We start from the raw sequence: 13,497 nt of genomic DNA on the forward strand, positions 1-13,497 counted from the left end.
AGCAGGGGTCGGGAACCTATGGCTCGCGAGCCAGATATGGCTCTTTTGATGGCCGTATCTGGCTCGCAGACAGGGCTCCTACCTGTCTATGGGAAGGATCAGGGCCGGCGCCAGCACCCGGCTACTCAGGGTGCCCCGGTGGCCGCGCTGTCACCGCCCCCCGCCGAGGATCAAGCTTTCAATTGCATCGACATCGCAGGTGCCGATACAATTGAGAGCAATGATGAGAGAGTGAGCGGCGCGCTCCCTCTCTTATCATTCTCCCCGCTGTGACTGTCGGCGTTCTTCTGACAGCTCTGCAGCGAGCGCGGTGACGTCATCACTGCGCGCCTGCTGAGAGGTCAGAGCGAGCGACAGCAATGGACGATGCGCCGAGGAGACCGGATCAGTGGGGGAACGAGTGAGCCGCCCCTCTACTGACACTGGGCTCCCCTGACTCACAGGCCGCCCACTACACAGCGGCACTAGTACACATAGGGGCCCGGCAGCCGCTCTGCGTCTAAGTGTAGTGCTGCTGTGTAGTGGCCGAACTGTGAGTCAGGGGAGCCCAGTGTCAGTAGAGGGGCCCCTGACCTGGAGAGGCCACCAGCCATGTCTGTCGCTGCAGGAGTGCTCCTGACCTGCACAGCAGACGGAATCTCCATCCTGCAGGACCTGCGATGATGTCACGCCCATGTGACTGTGTGGGAGGAGACACAGGAGGCCGGGCAGAAAGCAAGAGAACTGAATCCTGAAGGAGATTTGGACACATGACTGGTAATAAGAAAAGAGGGGACATGAGGGTGAGGGGGGCTGCAGGGTGAGGGGCATATGAGGGCTGCAGACTGTGACAGAAGCATGTGAAGGGGTGCAGAGTGTTTGAGAGGGGTAAGTTGGGGTACAGGCAGGGTGAGATATGTGAGCAGGGTGTGTGAGATATGGGGGTGTATTGTGTGTGATATGGGGGGTGCAGGCTGTATGGGAAGCAGGGTATGTGACATATGGGGGTGTAGTGTGTGAGATCTGGGGGGTGCAGGCTGTATGGGAAGCAGTGTGTGTGTGTGTGGGATATGGGGGGTGCAGGCCGTATGGGGAGCAGTGTGTGTGTGTGTGATATGGGGGGTGCAGGCTGTATGGGAAGCAGGGTGTGAGATATGGGGGTGTAGGCTGTATGGGAAGCAGGGTGTGTGAGATATGGGGGTGTAGTGTGTGTGATATGGGGGTGCAGGCTGTATGGGGAGCAGGGTATGCGACATATGGGGGTGTAGTGTGTGGGATATGGGGGGTGCAGGCTGTATGGGGAGCAGTGTGTGTGTGTGATATGGGGGGTGCAGGCTGTATGGGGAGCAGTGTGTGTGTGTGTGTGATATGGGGGGTGCAGGCTGTATGGGAAGCAGGGTGTGAGAGATATGGGGGTGTAGGCTGTATGGGAAGCAGGGTGTGTGAGATATGGGGGTGTAGTGTGTGTGATATGGGGGTGCAGGCTGTATGGGGAGCAGGGTATGCGACATATGGGGGTGTAGTGTGTGGGATATGGGGGGTGCAGGCTGTATGGGGAGCAGTGTGTGTGTGTGATATGGGGGGTGCAGGCTGTATGGGGAGCAGTGTGTGTGTGTGTGATATGGGGGGTGCAGGCTGTATGGGGAGCAGTGTGTGTGTGTGATATGGGGGGTGCAGGCTGTATGGGGAGCAGTGTGTGTGTGTGTGATATGGGGGGTGCAGGCTGTATGGGAAGCAGGGTGTGAGAGATATGGGGGTGTAGCCTGTATGGGAAGCAGGGTGTGTGAGATATGGGGGTGTAGTGTGTGTGATATGGGGGTGCAGGCTGTATGGGGAGCAGGGTATGCGACATATGGGGGTGTAGTGTGTGGGATATGGGGGGTGCAGGCTGTATGGGGAGCAGTGTGTGTGTGTGATATGGGGGGTGCAGGCTGTATGGGAAGCAGGGTGTGTGTGTGTGATATGGGGGGTGCAGGCTGTATGGGGAGCAGTGTGTGTGTGTGATATGGGGGGTGCAGGCTGTATGGGGAGCAGTGTGTGTGTGTGATATGGGGGGTGCAGGCTGTATGGGAAGCAGGGTGTCTGGGCCACTGACAGATACAATTGCTCCAGCGGTCACTTAGTACACAAAGGAGTGTTCCTCTCTGCTGCACTAAGCCACCGCTGGACCTAAACAATAATTCGCTGTAAAATAATAAAATAGATAATTGACATAACTGACAATGCTTTGTGTGACATGTCCAATATTCCAGCTTCTTTCTTCTGCGAATGCCTCAAAGCTGGCATTCTCTCAACATCAGGTGGGAAGAATGCCAGCTTCCAGTCATGCGCAGGAAAAAGAAGAAGCCAGACTGCTGGACTGATGTCAGCATCGCAAGTTCACAATGTAAGTTATTTATTTGATTTTTTTTACTGCTAATTACCATTGTTTCAGTCCAGTTGTGGCTTTATACAGCAGCGAGGAGCATTCCTTGCTGTACTAAGTGAACATTGGAGCGATTGATCTGTCAATGGCCCTTTAAACATATTGTACGGCTCTCGCGGAATTATATTTCAAAATATGTGGCGTTTACGGCTCTCTTAGCCAAACAGGTTCCTGACCCCTGCTCTATAGTATTGGATTCACTTTTTAATTGTCTGAGGCACTGTAGTGATTTCTGCTCATAGAACAATGGATAGTTCGTACTGTCATTATACTTAAAAGAATCACACAGTGTCTCAGAATCATCAAAAACAATCCCATCATTTTCAAAATGACACTTTAACGTAATATTGCGTGAAAATTTGTTTACATCGAGAATTGCTGATAAAAATGAAAATAAAAATAAAAGTAAGAACATTAATAATAGAAATTTAGTTTTTACCACTAACTATAGCCTGCAATATAATAAAATCGCTGAAATAATAAAGAAATATTTACTAGTTCTAAATGAGGACCTGAAACTGAAAAGAATTTTAAGTAACGGTGCACACTGCATTGCAAAAAAAGCGCCTACATTGGCTAATCTGCTTTCACCAAGTCTGTACCTGGGAGAGGGTACTAACAGGTTAAAGAAAACTTGGTTGAATGCGGATGGCTTTTATAAATGCGGTGTGAACCGATGCAAAACTTGCAGATATGTTAAAAATGATAAAAACTTTACCTCAAGCCACAATAAAAAAGAATATTCGATTAAAAACTATATTAATTGTAACACAGAGTATGTAGTGTATTCAATAGTTTGTACTTTGTGTGTTACTCAATATATAGGATGTACAAGTGGCCCTTTAAAGGTGAGGATCAGGAGACATATTTTAGATGCTGGGAATCCTAATGCATTAGCCGCATCTGCGGTTTCAAAGCATTTCAGCGATATACATGGAGGCAATTTAAATAGCATGGAAGTCATGGGGATAGAAAAGGTAACAAAACCGCTGCGGGGTGGAGATCACAGAAGGAAACTTCTCAACCGAGAAACCTTCTGGATCTTCACCCTGGAAAGTAGATATCCCCATGGCTTAAACAGTAGACAGGATTTAATCTTGCATTATTGATCTATTTTATTAAACTAATTTCTGGTTTACTCTTCATTATGGAATCTTTTATGATGAAATTTGACATCTATAAAATTGGAAGATAAAATATGAATTATGATGTCTATATTTATATAATTGATAAGGTTTCATTCCCTCCATCTGGGATATAATCACCATGATTCCTAATATTACTCACAATGTTTAAATATGGTATTCTATATATTTGTATATGTGTTTTTAATTATGTATGTATACCTCTTTGTATCAGCCCCCTTATAGTTAATCTCACAGGTGAACAATTAACTTTGGGTGGATTGCCTTCTTAAAGAAGGATTTGGTCAGTCTTGGTTCAGACCATGATTAAGGGTATGTGCGCACGTTGCTTTTTACCTGCTTTTTACCTGCTTTTTTGCTGCTTTTTCTTCTGCGCTGTTTAATGCCAAAATGGATGTGTTCTTCTATTCAAGCAAAGTCTATGGGAATTTGGGTTTCTTGTTCACACTATGTTGTTCAAAATGCTGCCTTTTTGTGGCAGAACTTTGGTCAAAAACTCAGCTTTTCAAAGAAGCAACATGTCAATTGTTTTTGCCATTTGGGTTTTGCACTGCAAAGCTGAGTTTTTGACCAAAGTTCTGCCACAAAAAGGCAGCATTTTGAACAACATAGTGTGAACAAGAAACCCAAATTCCCATAGACTTTGCTTGAATAGAAGAACACATCCATTTTGGCATTAAACAGCGCAGAAGAAAAAGCAGCAAAAAAGCAGGTAAAAAGCAGGTAAAAAGCAACGTGCGCACATACCCTAAGACAGTTTGTTGAAACGCGTCGCTCTAACCTGGGCACATCTATATTTTTTATGCTGCATGTACCTGCTTGGATTTTATGGAAAATCAATAATAAAGAAGATAAATTTTTTAAAAAATTCATGTGATTGCGCTGGATTTACATTCTATTTCTACTTGGTGACTTCTGACCATCCGTGCGCTGATCATCTCCCACAGGACGGCTATAGGTCTGCAGCAGGCTTGGTGAGCTGATAATAATATATATTTTGTTTATCTTTGGAAGTTTTTCGTGCTCCCAGCTATTATCATCATTGATTTTTTGATAATATTAAGCCCACATTATGACTGACAATCAAAGGAATCACGTTTTGGAGGGTGAAGAGTATAATGATAGACTTTTAAAAATTGCACAGATCTTTAATAGCACCAGTAATTTGATCCCTGCGGAAATGGACTCTATGCATAAACTCCTTTGGGACTTAGAAATTAATCTTACTAAAGAAATGAAAATCTGGTGGGATGCAACCTCACTGAAGACCTATATAGAAAAGGATATGATACCGAGGGGACTTCGGATTAAAAAACTACCTACATGCCCTTATAATGGTGAATTTATCAAAAACTGGAATGGAATATTGAGTGACTGTTCCCTAAAATTAATGAACCTCATTGTGAAGCAAGAAGAGACTGAATTGATAATATTGAAAGATAATATAAAGAAAATTCGGGACTCTCTTACAAGCTACACATTGCAGGAAGAGTATAAAAATCATACTCTTCCTGCAATGTGTAGCTTGTAAGAGAGTTATTAGAAACTAATATCATGGATCTCAAAAAAAGAAAATTTACCAGAGATACCAACGATTATGCACGTGATGAGGTATATAATTGGGGAAAAAGACCTCGCCCAATACTCAAGAAAAATCATTATAATAATGGCAATAGAGTGAGTTTTGATGATTCCAGCTCTTCAGTGTATAACTCTTCCTTTGCTGCATCAGAGGGAACCTCAGATAATTCCATCCCAGCCCAGGAGTATAATAACTTCTCTACAAGATCGAAAACTTATAATAAGAATAAAAACAGGAATAAAAATGGACCCCCCCCCCAAAAAAACGCGGAAGGCGCGGTGGGAGGAAGCATAAGAAAGCAGCGTTAGCGGTACATAATCCTGATTCTGAGGACTTGAATCTCCCTATATGGAACTTATCCAGCTATATATTATCTGAAGCACAAATTTCCCTTCTTTCTAGAGGACTTGGTTTTTGCCCAACTGTGGACTTTGATATCTTCCAAACAATTCTCGATGTAAACAAATTTTCACGCAATATTACGTTAAAGTGTCATTTTGAAAATGATGTGATTGTTTTTGATGATTCTGAGACACTGTGTGATTCTTTTAAGTATAATGACAGTACGAACTATCCATTGTTCTATGAGCAGAAATCACTACAGTGCCTCAGACAATTAAAAAGTGAATCCAATACTATAGAGGATACTAACAAAATGGTTGCTTCATTTCCTACCAGTAATCCTTGTTTTTATCCCATCAAATCACGTCCTAAAATATTGAATGTATATCAGGAATTGGTTGTTGGTGATCTTATAGATTTAAAAAATAATGTGAAAAAAACTAATGATAATTTAAAAAAAGCAGAACGTCTTGCCTTAAAACAGCTACAGGATAATAAAGATCTAATTATTAGAAAGGCAGATAAGGGGGGAGCAATTGTTCTTTTAAATGCTGGACTGTATGAGAAAATTAATCTCCAAGATCTAGAAAATGTTGATACCTATTTGGAGATTAATTATAATCCAACTGATAATTTCAACTCCCTTTTGAGTAAGCTTTTGGAAGAAGGTTTGGTTATGGGAGTAATGGATGATAAAATGAGAGATTATTTATACGTGTCCACCCCTGTTCTGCCTATTTACCACTCACTCCCTAAGATACATAAGAATGTTTTTCCTCCCCCAATGAGACCGATTGTTTCGGGAATCGGGTCATTGGGGGAGAATCTTGGGGGGTGGGTGGATCACCATCTACAACCTTTAATTTATGATATTCCTGGTTTCCTAAAAGACACCAAGGAAGTGGTAAAAGCACTTGATAATTTCCCATGGAAGTCAACGTACCAATGGCTCAGCTGTGATGTGGTTTCACTTTACCCCTCCATCCCCCACCATATAGCATTACGTTGCCTCACGGACCACCTTAATAAATATAGCCAATATGATAACAATCTAAAAACTTTTTTAATTTCAGCGGTAGAATTTCTGCTGAAATATAACTATTTTTACTTTAATGGAAGATTCTTTTTGCAAAGACGCGGAGTGAGTATGGGGGAAAAAGATATCAATGCTGAACGCATATGCTGCCCACCCTGGTGTATACACACACTCACCTAAGGGCGCCGTGTTCAAAACACATTTATCCACATATGTAGTCAGATGCGGTGAACGCCTTCTGTCAGTGTAAAGGTCTGGAGAAGTCACTAGGGCAGGTTGTGTGACACCCCTGGACTAGTCAGGTCGTCACAGGGTACTGCATGCTCTTTATTCTTAGTGCAGGACTCAAATCCCCATGGTTCTGGGTTCCCAACTTGCAGTACTGCCTCCATCAGCATCCAAAATCCCAACCACACCTCACACCACACCCTGTCAGACACACCAGTGGGCTTCCCAGCTGGAATAGGGCCACCCGCCTAGGGGTCAGGCAGACTGGTGGGAGGGAGGAAGTTGAGAGTTAGCCCTCGAGTAGTGAGACGCTGGGGGAGTTTGTCGCTCCCTGAGTGTTAGAGGTTGGGTTGCAGACGGTGGTCTGGGCCTGGAGGAGTCGGAGACCCAGTCGCGGGATATTGGAACTGGGTGCCTGGACCTAGTCTTGGAGAACGGTCAGCAGCTCGAGTTCAATAGCCGGTCTGGGACCGAAAGCACGGCGGGGTACTGGACCCTAGGTCGGGGAGTAGCTTCAGGCAACCCGGCAATTAACCTGCAGAGGATAGTGACTATATGGACTGTCCCCAAGAAGCTCACAGATCATGGCCACTAGCGCAAGGAGGGGGATAGGGCTTTCCAACCCAAGCAGCCCACAGAAATCCCACGCATGAGCCCTTGAGAGCACAGCTCTTTTATCCAAAAGGAGGGAGCGGGGCCCAGACAGCTTTATGCCTACGGGCCACATGGACACTTTACAATTTGTGCAAGGAGGCAGGCTCCGGACCACCAGGCAGTACCACAGGGGAGGAATACCCGGACGGGCTCCCTCAAGACAGCAGTGGCACCCAGAGACTTGGTTCACCTTGTTGTTAGTGTCTTCTTGGTGGTTGCACCACCACCAAAGTTGCCTGAGTGAGTACATGGTCCTCCTCTGCTTCCAGCTGGCCCTGCGCACCCCCACTCCACTATCTCACAGAGTCCCGGGGTCCCCCCTACCCGTGGAGGGAATGTCATCTGGCTGCCCCACTCTATCTCCCTGGGTACTCCCATCGGCAGCGGCGGTACTCCCTTACCGCGAACCACGGGTGGCGTCACAAACGCTTATCCCCTGTAAATAGCCCCCCTTTTCGGATTTGAGAGGCCGCAAGCCCCCGGGTCTGGAGACCCTCGAGCCACAGCAGCAGATCCCGGACCCAAGCGGTTCGACCGCTGCAGGAAAAGTACAGTTGCATGGCTGCGCTGGAAGTATTTCTGTTGTATTATATTTATATGTTGATTTCCACTGTGGTGGATTCCCACTATACAGTCTGATGCCTAAATACCGATTTGCTTTCTTCTGGATCTCTGGACCCCAGCACATACCACCTCATTATTTTCTTATCCATAATGCCATCTACCTATGTAAATCTTTATATCAGCATATTACAGAAACTTTGGCACCATTGTGATAGCGCTGCAGCACTGAAGTCTTTCTGCCCCATCCATGCTCCATGTTCTGAGAGCGTCCTGGTCTCCGTAGTGTTCAGGACGCAATAGTCTTGTTCTGGTGTCCACTTTTGGTACTTCTTCACACTAGTGTATGATAAGCAATATCTTCATATAGCTAGTGCCACCACCTATTGGCAATCCTAGAAGTCAATATTGAGCCATTAACAAGCCTTGTCAGTTTTGCACTGAGGAGAGGCAACAACCCGAAACACGTACCTGCAAATACTGATTCTGGGTTGGCTTTTATCCCAAGCCATGTCACAAAGGCTCGTTAAAGGGTTGATATTGACTTTTAGGACTGCTACTTCCAATAGATTGCATTAGAGTTACTATCCTCTTTCTCTTTGAGGAGACAATTTGCATATTCAACCCCTTCATGACCGGCCGATTTTGCACTTTCCGTTTTTTTTTTTTTGCCATTCTTCTTCCAAAAGACGTAACTTTTTTTATTTTCAGTCAATCTGGTCATGTGAGGGCTTGTTTTTTTGCCAAATGAGTTGTACTTTTAAATGAAATCATAAATTTTACCATACAGTATACTGGAAATTGGCAAAACAAATCCAAATGCGGAAACATTTTAAAAAAAAAAAAAAAAAAAAGTGCAATTACACTATTGTTTTTGAGATATTTTCATCACAGTGTTCACTATATGGTAAAACTGATGTGTTGCTGTGATGCCTCAGGTCGGTGCGAGTTCATAGACACCAAATATGTATAGGTTTACTTGTATCTCTAAGAGGTTAAAAACATCAGAATGTTGTCCAAAAAAAGTGGCGCACGTGTTGCGCCATTTTCCGCAACCCATAGCACTCATTTTTTGGGATCTATGGCTCAGTGACAGCTTATTTTTTTTTGTCAAGAGCTGATTTTTTTTAATGATACCATTTTTGCACAGATGCTACGTTTTGATTGCCTGTTTATTGCATTTTGCGCACAATATGTGGCGAATAAAAAAAAACGTAATTTTGACGTTTGGATTTTTTTGGAGCTACGCCGTTTACCGATCAGATTAATTTATTTTATATTTTGATGGATCAGGTGTTTTTGAACACGGCGATACCAAATGTGTGTATATTTTTTAACCTTTTAATTTTCAATGGGGCAAATGGGGGGGTAATTTGAACTTTTAGATTTTATCATTTTTTTTTTCAAAAAAAATTTTTAAAACTTTTTTTTATTTTACTAGTACCCCTCAGGGGCTATAACAATCAGCAGTCTAATCGCTCATTAATTTCTCAAGATCAGAGCACCACCGCTCAGAGCAGGAGAAATGATCATCTCTTGTAACAAGCAGCACTTGGCTGTTTCTTACAAGACCTGAATCATGAGAACACAGGAGTCATCACATGACCCTGTGCTACCATGACAACCACCGGATCCACGTGATCATGTCACGTGACTTCCGGTATCGTCCTGTAACATTATAGCGTGATTACTATTATAATGGCGCTGTCACATATTGACGCCATTTAAGGGGTTAAAAGTGATTTTGCTCGTGCCTCGCAGGCACACATCAGCTATATAAATCAGCTGAAATGTGCGCCAATCAGCAGCCGGAGATTAACACTATGACCGTTATGACGTCATTTTACTGCCCGCAGTCATTAAGGGGTCAATTTCCCAGTGGCGCATTGCATGGCTTAAAAGGCCATGTGCCCATGCTGAGGATTTTGACACGGTTTTGGCGCAGATTTTCAGAAATCTGCAGCAAAATCTGCATGTCTATTGTGAAGCCAGCAAAGTCTATGAGAATTCAGAAGTGCTGTGTCCACGTTGGGTATTGTTTCCTTGCGTATTTGGCGCAGATTTTTTTTTTCTGCACCAAATACGCAAGGGAAAAATACGCAACGTGGTCACAGCACTTCTGAATTCTCATAGACTTTGCTGGCTTCACAATGGACATGCAGATTTTGCTGCAGATTTCTGAAAATCTGCCTCAAAGCTACACAGCGTGGTCACTGGGCCTAAGGCTATGAGCCCACGCTGCGGAAAATGTGCAGAATTTGCCGCGTATTTTTCGCGGAAATTCCATGGATTTTTCAAAAATCTGCAGCACAGCTACTCCCCAGCCATTTCTATGGTACTTGGGAACTGCTGTGCCCACGCTGCGGATTTTTCCGCAGCGGAAATAATGCGGATTTCCCTACGGAAAAATCAGCAGCATGTCAATTATTTCTGCGGATTTCTCCGCAGGGTCCCATATACTTACCTGCCTTGATAGCAGACACCTGAGTCACTTTCTCCGTCCGGTGTACAGCAGCACGGTGGATCCAGGTACCGGAAGGAAGAAGTGGGCGTGGCCTGCACGAGCTCCGGTCATGTGACAGCTAGTGCAGGCCCGCCCACCTTCTCCTGCACAGTGCACCAGACGCTGACAGACTGACACGGCTGCCGGAAAGCGAGGTGCTGCACGATGGAGGTAAGTATGAACACCCGATCACTGCAGCACTTGTTCTGCATTGAGGATGCAGTGCCGAAGCCATGGTACTGTATCCTCAATGCAGAATGCCCGCACCATATCTGCAGGACATTCTGCAGCATGGAAACAGACAGAAGTTGTGCTGCGGTTTCCTGGGAGCTCCGGCGGATATATCTGCAGGACACTGTCCCCGTGGGCACATAGCCTAAGGCCCAGTGCCCACACTGTGTAGTTTTGACATGTATTTTCAGTAATCTGCAGCAAAATCTGCATGTCCATTGTGAAGCCAGCAAAGTCTATGAGAATTCAGAAGTGCTCTGCCCACGTTGCGTATTTTTCCTTTGCGTATTTGGTGCAGAAAACAAGAAATCTGCACCAAATACGCAAGGGAAAGATATTTAAAGTGGGCACAGCACTCCTGAATTCTCATAGACTTTGCCAGCTTCACAATGGACATGCAGATTTTGCTGCAGATTTCTGAAAATCTGCGTCAAAATCCGCAGCGTGGGCACAGGGCGTCTCCTCAAATTGGCATGTCAGGCTTTGCACTCTCTACAAGGAGAAACGTTACCCAGAGTAATCTTGTATCTTTCCCTGGAGACTTTCTTACACCAACTCACCCTTCTTTCCCAGGATCCTACATGGCACTGCCTATCAGGTGTAAGAAATTAAACATGGACTATATTTGACCAAAGTCAAACATAGCACTGATTAGTTGATACAGTTTTCTTACATTCATTTATTTAACAAATTTCTGTCTCTTCCCATTGGGATACACCCACATCTTGAGATCACCAGTTTGGGTGCCTTTTTATATACTTAAGTACTTCATGTTTGTATGATAATCAGAACTGTATGAAGGGGTCAGTCTGACCCAGAAATACATTCATGTGACACAGCATGATTTTTAATTTTTTTTAGAACTACCACTTGCTTCTGGATTGTCCATCATTAGCATAACTCCACCAAGCCTCCACAATACCAGCGCCAGGCACTCCGCTCCACAGCCCAAGGTCCGCAGAGTTGAAACCTCACTTTCTTCAAAATGCTCCATCGATGTGGATGTATTTGAGAGGTGTGATGGTGTCATCTAAAAGGGTGGTAGACTGTCAGTGTGGACTAAACAGCCAACAGCAGCCCTAACCACCCAACAGGTCACCAAAACGTCCGCTCCACCGGATGCGATTATGTTGTACATGATAATGTCATCTCTGATGGCTGGTCCACTGGCAGAAGACCAATGACCGTAGTCATCAAGATCTTAGGCCTGCCCAAAGTGAGGCAAGACTTTGATGTTGTTTTACAGACAGGCACAGCGGCAGTGTTCTGGTCCAGTCCAGCCAAGCCCCAGTTGTAAACCCTGAAGTGACACGTTTTGACAGCACAGCTCCTGAGAATTTGCTCCATGTTCATAATGTAATCCTTAAAGCGCCACTCTAATGTTTTGTGGGTTTGTTGCCCCAGCGCTGGAGTGGTGTTTTAAATCCAAGTGCCCTGCCCCGGGTATTTTACTCCTCCACCAACATTTTAACCTTTATTCAGCGTTGCTCAAGTCCCACAGCGCCATCTTGTGACTGTAACTTCTGACTGGCTCAAAGTCAGAAGTTACGTCACAAACGCTTGCTTCAGGCTCTCATATAATTGTATTGAGTTGGGAACTGTGACTCACTCCATGAGACAATGGATCTGCTGGCAGGTCAAAAATCACCAGAGAATGACCGAAACAGCACCACTGATAGAAGATGAAAATGCCAGAATGTGAGTATAAGGCAGGAGACTTCTATTTAAAGCACCACTCCTGTGGTGCTTTAAGGCTTGGTACAGCAGTTTAGTATAAAAGAATAAAACCAGTACTTGGCAGCTAAAATTTTGTCTTCTGTCTCTACGAGCTCGCTCACACTGGTGTATAAATCGGACGAGTGCAATGCGAGAAAGTGGCGCATTGCACTCGACCAATTGAGTTAGTGTTGCAGGTCAAATTTGCAAGGTTTTTCTCAGCTCTATATGGATTGAGGAAAAATTGCTGCATCCTGTGATTGGCAGCATAACTCAGATCAGACGCACCTATACAAGTCTATGGGTGAGTGTGAAGCATCAGACTGCACTGATGTCATCCGAGTGCAGTGCAATATATGCGGAGACAGACAATGGAGAAATTAATCTCACCATCTTTTCAGGAGAATGGGCTCACAGTATAATGACACTCGGCTCACGCTCACAGCAGAGTCTGAGCCACGTGTTATTAGCATATAACACCGATTCTCTCGCATCCAAAGCTATAGGCCAGTCCAGCCTAGAAACGCTAATGTTACACCCCTAAAGGCATATACAGATGAAAGTTGGACAAACACATCAATTTTAATAGGATCAGCCTATTTCCAACTCTTCCCTGACAGATTGTAGCGGAAGGAAAGAAGGGCCGGACCATTAAAATTGTCAGGAGAGATAAGCCGCCCCCAGAAGTGACCCTCAGGCCTCCTCCTCTGTCCCTGTGGAAAACACAAGAGCGGTTAGCCCACCTATGCGTTCAGATGTATGGGGTGGGGGACATCAGAAGGGAGCTGTCTGTGGGGTGAACCTTCAGCTGACCACTATCACATTTACAGCCAACTTAAGACATCACCTGCTGCCTTTAAAGGGGTCGTCCACTACTCAGACAGCCCCTCTCAATCACTATGGCAGAAGCATGACAGATCTCATTGACATACAGGGTCTGTCTGAACACCATTGAGGCCTTCATGTGACAGATCCTGGTAGTAATTTTGTTTTTCTGGTCAGGACAGAATGACACTGATGTGGCCCCCAGGCTTTATGGGCTTGATGTTATCTTGTGCCAACAAAGGGCACTATCCTAAGCACAAGGAGCCATAT

Source organism: Anomaloglossus baeobatrachus, chromosome 11 (genome assembly GCF_048569485.1).
Source record: "Anomaloglossus baeobatrachus isolate aAnoBae1 chromosome 11, aAnoBae1.hap1, whole genome shotgun sequence".
Taxonomy (NCBI): Eukaryota; Metazoa; Chordata; class Amphibia; order Anura; family Aromobatidae; genus Anomaloglossus; species Anomaloglossus baeobatrachus.